Below are 6,756 nucleotides of genomic sequence, written 5' to 3' on the forward strand. Positions count from 1 at the left end.
GCGTCCATTGATGGAAGGAGGGTCACACTAGTGAGGGCACCACATTCTAGGTGATACGGGCCATCACTAAGATGAGCAAGGCGGATCAGCAAGATGTGCTGATGCGGAATGACGCATGTGGTCTCTTAAGTGAAAAGGGCCAGATGGCAGAAGCCAGGTTCCTCTTCCGCGTGGAGGAATCAGGCTGCCGTAGGTGAGAGTCCCTTCACCCTACAGGAAAAGAGAGAGTACGACCAAGAAGGAACGTCCAGAGGGACCCTCATTCTGGGGGGCTGGGGATGGACAGACAGACATAAGCTAGCACAGATATATTTTTAACAGTCTGGACTCAAGAGGCAGGACGGTGTAGGAGTTAGGAGGAACCACATCGCTGAGTTTTAATCCTGGCTAACCAAGTTGTGTGACCTTGGGCAGCTACTGGGTGACTTCACATGTAAAACTGGGACAATAATAATTATTCCTTCTTCAAGGATTCGGTGAGAGGAATAAGCGGTGAAGGTATAGAACTGACAAAGGGCCTGACACAATAAATGCTGTACTGTGTCACCTATTAATACTTTCACTTGGGCTGGATTTTCTGTCACTTCAGCTGGAAAAGTTTCAATCAAGACTAAACTTCCCCCACTTGTCTCTGGGTTGATATAGACCCAAGAGCCCATATGTCCCAGGAGCAGGAAATTGCCAAGCCACACAGGTGTGCCAGGAAATGTCAGTCAGAAGTGTTTCCCCCATACCCTGCTCTGGGGCCTTGGCATCCCTCACCAAACTGTCCTGTTCTCACACCTTGAGAGGGTGCAGTCAGCCTGGCTCCTCTCCCTGCCCTTTGGCCTACTCAAGCTGTTTACAGACTTCTCCCCTCTGATCTGGAAACCAGACACCCTCCATCCTGGGTGTTGGCCTGGGCTGCAGCCTGGCCCTCCTGGGTCTCTGCACCGAAGGAAATCAGATGTGAAGCTGGGTTATGGAAGAGCGAGCAGAAAATGCAGTCTCCCAGGATGTTTGTTTCAGTTCTTTCTGCGAGCCTATCCTGTTACTTGGCCTCTATTAAATATTTGTGCTTTTATTTGTGCAATCATCTGGGTAACCAGATTAGAGAAATGAGGGGGCTTCTGGCAAGAGCAAGAATGACAGAAAACCAATTCAGTGGGGATTTGCTGGGCCCCTACACATTGTGTGGGAAAGGTTGGAACTGATGGAGGTGGTGGCTGGTCAGCCACTCCCTGTAGGAAGACCTCCTGGTCCCACCCTGACCTCTGCTGCCACCTCTGACTGCCAGGAGGAGCTGGGAGTATTCTGCTGGGCTTGGGGCATGCTGGATGCAAGGTTGGGGAGCAAGCAAAAATGAGGGGCACCCTGGCCAGTTTGGTGTTCTCTCTCTCACATTGATGTTTCTCTTTTTCCCTCCTTTCTCCAATAAATAAAGGCAAATGCCAAGGTTGAAGTGGCGATCCCAGAAGATGGCTGGACAATTTTGCACAAATCCAAATTGTGGCCTGGGAGCTATAGGTCAGTTCCAGGTATAGATCCGATTTGAAAGGGCTGAATGGGGTCTGAGCTTCCAATGTGTGATGCAGAGATGATGGAAGGGTCAGCCTGGGAGAACAGGAGCCCATGCGACCCTGGCAGAGGAAGCTGTCCAGGCGGTCTGGCCTCTCACTGAGATATTCTGGAATGCATAGAATTTGGAGAGACTCGTGACTGTCTAGGGATAGTAGCCCTTGAGACTATAGTATCAAACTCATCTTTCCAAACTCCACTAGCCCGTGGGGAAAGAGGGACTCAAGATCTGCCTATTTGTCTGTGATGCCCAGGGGCGGGGTAGGGCAGTCTACTGGGGTCTGAGCACACCTGTGGGCTACAGGGCCAGGCAGGGTTTAGCATTTGCTGAGCATATCCCCACCTTTGGTTCATAACCAAAAAGAGGGGTACAGAGTTTGTTTCTCAAGATGTGTGAAGGTTACTTCACTCTTCTTGTATCCAGGCAAATAATTGGGTTGGGCTAGTGCATCTTGAAGGTCCTTTGCATCTTTATTTATTCATGCGTCATGAATCACGAATTCAGTCACCACTCATCACCCAATATCTCCTTGGCTCCTACGTGCAAAGCACTGCTAGGCACAAAGCTTCCTTTTACGTGCATTGCGGATTATCTCATTTAACTCTCAGTTTAATTCTGTAAGGTAGGGATGCAATTCTACTATGACAATCCATGAGCCTATGTGCTTATTTATTTTAAAAAGGCTTCCTGTGTGCGCCCTGTGTGTCAGGCACTGTTCCAGGTACTGGGAACGGGACTAAGCCAGTGTCCCTGTGGCTCTTGCTTACTGGGGAGAGATGCAGGTAGCAGGGGACAAAGGCATAAATGAGATCACTTAAAGTAGTGTCAGGTACTCTGAAGAAAGTAACAGGGATGTGTGGGGGCAGGTGGGTACTAGCCGAGGACAACCATCTCTCCCATAATCTTCCTGGGTGAGAAAGAAGGCAGCTAGAACACCGGCCTCTGCTCAGTGGAACTTTCAGGCCAAAGAGTGAGCTGGGCCAGGAGATGCGAGAACCCGCTTGTACCGCTCTGCCAAGGTGGTGACAAGTTATTATTTATGACAATAAATTCCCAAAGCATGAAGGCCTTGGCTGGTTCTGGAAGCTCGCTGGTGTCACAAGAGCTTGTGCTACAAAAAGCATGTATTGTGGGTCAGTTTGGGGTCATAACCCCTTCTGAATATATCTGGATAACTTTTTAAAGAATACATTTTATTTTTAAGAAGGCAAACAATACACACAATAACAAATGGTATGCAATGCAGGGTGTGGCTCCCTCCTGGTCCCAGACCCGCCCACCCTGGCCACTGCCCCCGTCTAAGTTCAGGTCACCTGGAGGGGTCCATATAGCCCCTCTGCTGGGCCATGGGCTCCTCAGAGCCTTGCATGTAAACTGATACTCCTAAAACTTTACACCCCTTTACCTTCCCCTTCTGCCCAAATATGTGCCTGCTACCGGGAGAGAAGGCCCAGGGAGAATTCCAGGGGCCGTGGTGAAACTCGTGCGGGGAGGAAGAGAAAGCAGGTCCTGTGTAATGGGGATGATCCAGGCATGGCTGAGGGCGCGAGTTTGGAATCAGTAGGCCTGGGCACAAATCCTGGCTTTGCCTCTTTCTAGGTGAATGACTTGGGTAATGAAGGAACCTCCCCAAGCCCAGGCTCCTCTTTTTGTCACTGGGGACAGTTGTGACTCTATGAGACACTTTGAAGATTACATGAGCTAATGCAGTCAGGAGCTTGGCACATAGCTAAGTGGAAAAAAGTGGATGCTTTTTGTAGTTATCGCAGAGTGGGTTCCAGGCACCCCGTCAGCCCACATTTGTTTGCAGGCATGGTGGGGTCAAGGGGCACTCTCATTAGAGCATGGAGGTCAGAGACAACCTGTGTGTTGTGGTGGAAGTTGAAAGTCAATTCTACTGGTTTCACTTCGGTGGGTCCCACGTTCTATTCCTAGACTTGTCACCCACCCACGCTCTGATTTTGAACCTGTCATTTAGCACCTCTGGGTCTCAGTTTCCTCACCTGTTTGATGACAAGGTTGGTCTTAGTCATCTTTAGGTGTCTCCTGCCCTCACATCCTGGGATTCTTTGCTCAGGAGAGCAAGCTGGGTTCGTGCCTTCCCAGCTCTGGCTTCAGGAAGAGAAACTGAGCTGGCAGGAAGGAGCCTTGGATAGCCCTTGTCCCCTGGCGTGAGGAACAACGGGCTTTGACTGCCTTCTCAAGGTTCTCTTTTCTCCCGTATTTTCTGTGTGTCTTTCTCTTCCCTGACTGAGTTCCTGGGAGCAGGTGTGCGTTCCCTAGGCCCTCCCTTAGCCTGGGGAGGTTCTGAGAGCTCAAACAAGGCAGGGCTATGAGAGACGTTGAGTCAGGGGGCAGGGATCAGCCGGAATCAGACTCAGGAGGGCCAGGAACAAACATGCCCACTAGCACCTGTTGTGGGCGGACAGGATGAAAGCTACTCTGGCAAATCACTGACTGTGCCCGTCACCCCGGAGCTAGGCTCCAGGCCACTGTTGTCAAGGACAGGAAGGGCTGCTGTGAAATAAACCCTCTGCAACTGGCAGCTGTGTGACGCTGGCCCAGCTGTGCTCACAGGCCACGTGCACACCTGAGCTCTTGCTTGACAGGTTTGCCTTCAGCAAGGCGGTGAAGAAGAAACTTCCTGACAGGCACAAAAACTCCGTAATGCCTCCAGGAATAAAGGAGCACTGTGGGAAGCTACCTATTTCAGCAGCAAGACAAGAAGCCGCGTTGGAAAGAGCTTTATTGTGACTGTTCCTGTAGATGAAGTTCACTGGGGGATGTGGGAACATGCTCAGTAGAGAGCACTGAATTTCATTGTTCCTCCATAGTTTCTACATTCAAATGAGAGCGCAGAAAGCAAGGCAACACTCCAGTGGTGTATCCTACCTGCTGTGGTCATTCTGCATTCTGTTCATTTCTGCAGACAGGTGGGAAGCCACAGAGAGCAGGAAGAAAAACGATACCTCTTGGAAGTAGACTTCTCCCTGTCCACCCCCAGCCCGCTGCCTTCCTCACAGTCCAGGGCCTCCTGTAACAGATGGTATGAATGTTTGTTGTTAGGGATGATAGGGAGGAAGAGAAGCTGGAGTGCGACCCATGAGCGTGTAGAAGGCTGAGGTTCTCCAGAGAAAAGGGAGCAGGAACCTCCTGTCTGCCCTGCTGCGCCCCACACTGTCCCCTGGTGGCCCCACAATGCTGACCATGCGTCTGCCCAGCCCCCAAACCCTTGAGGAAGACACAGTGAAGCTGTACCTGCTGGGGTATCTCACTGCAGGCTTTCTCCCCCTCTCCCTGGGTCTCATCACACATCCCCATGGCTGCTGAAACCCGAGGGACGCCGTGTGAGACGCAAAGCCCGTCTGGAGGGCTTCAGAGCTTTCGCTTAGTTCTCATTGTTTGGGGTCTGCTGTGTGTCCCTCCATCAGTCTTCTGGGAAAACAAAGCCCTTCTGGAAAGGCCCCTCAAAGCTGGGCCTGCCAAGCCAAGGGCAGGGGCACTTTGGGGAGACCAGCTGCATTGCCCATCAGAGCTCTCCTCTCGCTTCTCTCCTCACCTCACAGCTGGGGCGGCTCGGACCCCAGCAGCCATGCGCAGGAAAGAGGCTTAGGCCTTGACAAAGTGGCCTCTGCCCCCTCCATCCGTGTGCTGGACTCTTCGCGTTAGCAGGGCCCTCTTCTACCTTTTCCAGGGGTGGATCTCTTTATAACACGTGGGAGTCTGCCCTGGAAATACGTAACCTACCGTGGTCAAAAGGACTTTGCAGATGTGATGCAGGTGAGAGGCTTGAGGTGGGAAGCTTTTCCACGATTACTTGGTGGGCCTGGTGCAATCATAAAGATTCCTGTCACAGGGAGGCAGGAGGTCAGAGTGGAGAGAAGATGCTGCGTTCCTGGCTGTGAAGATGAAAGAATGGGCCAAGGGCCAAGGAATGCAGGTGACTGCTAGAAGCTGGGAAAGGCAAGAAAACAGATTCTCCCATTGAGTTTCCAGGAGGAATGCGGCCATGTTGATTTTAGACTTCTGACCTCTAGAACTGTAAAAAGTAAATTTATGTTGTTTAAAGCCACTACATTTGTGGTAAGCTGTTACAGCAGCAGAAAGCAGCAGTAGAAATGAATACAAACAGGACCAAATGCCATGGCTCCTCCTGTGATTTTTTTTTTTTTAGCATCTATTCATGAATAGAATACATGCCAAAGATGCTGCCTCAAATCCAGTATTGCACTTAGAGTTTGCTACCCACACTGCAGCTGTAAACGTCTGAGACTCTGTAACTCACACCCAGTTCATACCAGGTGATGGACTCGTTCACTCCCTCATTCACTCATTCCTGTATCCGTTCATTTTTGTTCGTTTGTTCTGAATGTGGCCTCAGACCCAGGCTGTCTGGATTTAAATCTCCACTCTGTGAGGTAAAGCCTGACAAAGGGTCAGGTGACCTTGAGCACCTTCTCTGTGCCTCGGTGCCCTCCCCGGTAAGTGGGAATAATGATAATACCTACCTTGTATTACTGTGAGGATTCAATGACTTGCTGTGCAGAAAGCATTTCAAAAAGTCCTTGGCACACTATAAATGCCATCAAATATATTTTTTTATCAAAACATAGGATAGCTATGAGAGACTCATTATTCAATAGATAATGTATAGAGAATTTTTAGTCCTGCTTGACCTCACTGTACTTGTATTTTTTAGTATGTCCCAAGGATGCCTTGCAGAGAAGAAAGTACAACTGATCACCTCAAATCAATGCAAACCCCCATATCTAATGGGGTCTCGGCCTGATCATGCAGCCCAGCTCCTTAGACATTCACTCCGTCACCAGCCAGGCTGGGAGGCAGACCCTACTGCCCCTATGACTTCCCTCATTGGATGCTGCAGATCGGACTGGGGTCTCCAGATCACCGGGTAGCAGGAACCATAGGTGCCTCCACAACAGCCATTTACTTCATCTTCGTTGGGTATGAGGCGGGAATATGCCCAGCCCTGCAGGGTGAGCTGTGGCTGGGGTAAGCCTGTTATGTAATACCATTTACCTTGGCCAGTTAGCTGGGGTTTGTGACCAGTTCTAGCCAATGACACGTGAGTAAGATTGTCATGGTGGATTTCTGGGAAAGCTCTTTCCTGATGAACAGAAAATGTTTAGTTATGTCCTGGTTCCGTCAGGAAGACAGACACCACTGTTAAGTATTTC

Source organism: Desmodus rotundus, unplaced genomic scaffold, assembly GCF_022682495.2.
Source record: "Desmodus rotundus isolate HL8 unplaced genomic scaffold, HLdesRot8A.1 manual_scaffold_197, whole genome shotgun sequence".
Taxonomy (NCBI): Eukaryota; Metazoa; Chordata; class Mammalia; order Chiroptera; family Phyllostomidae; genus Desmodus; species Desmodus rotundus.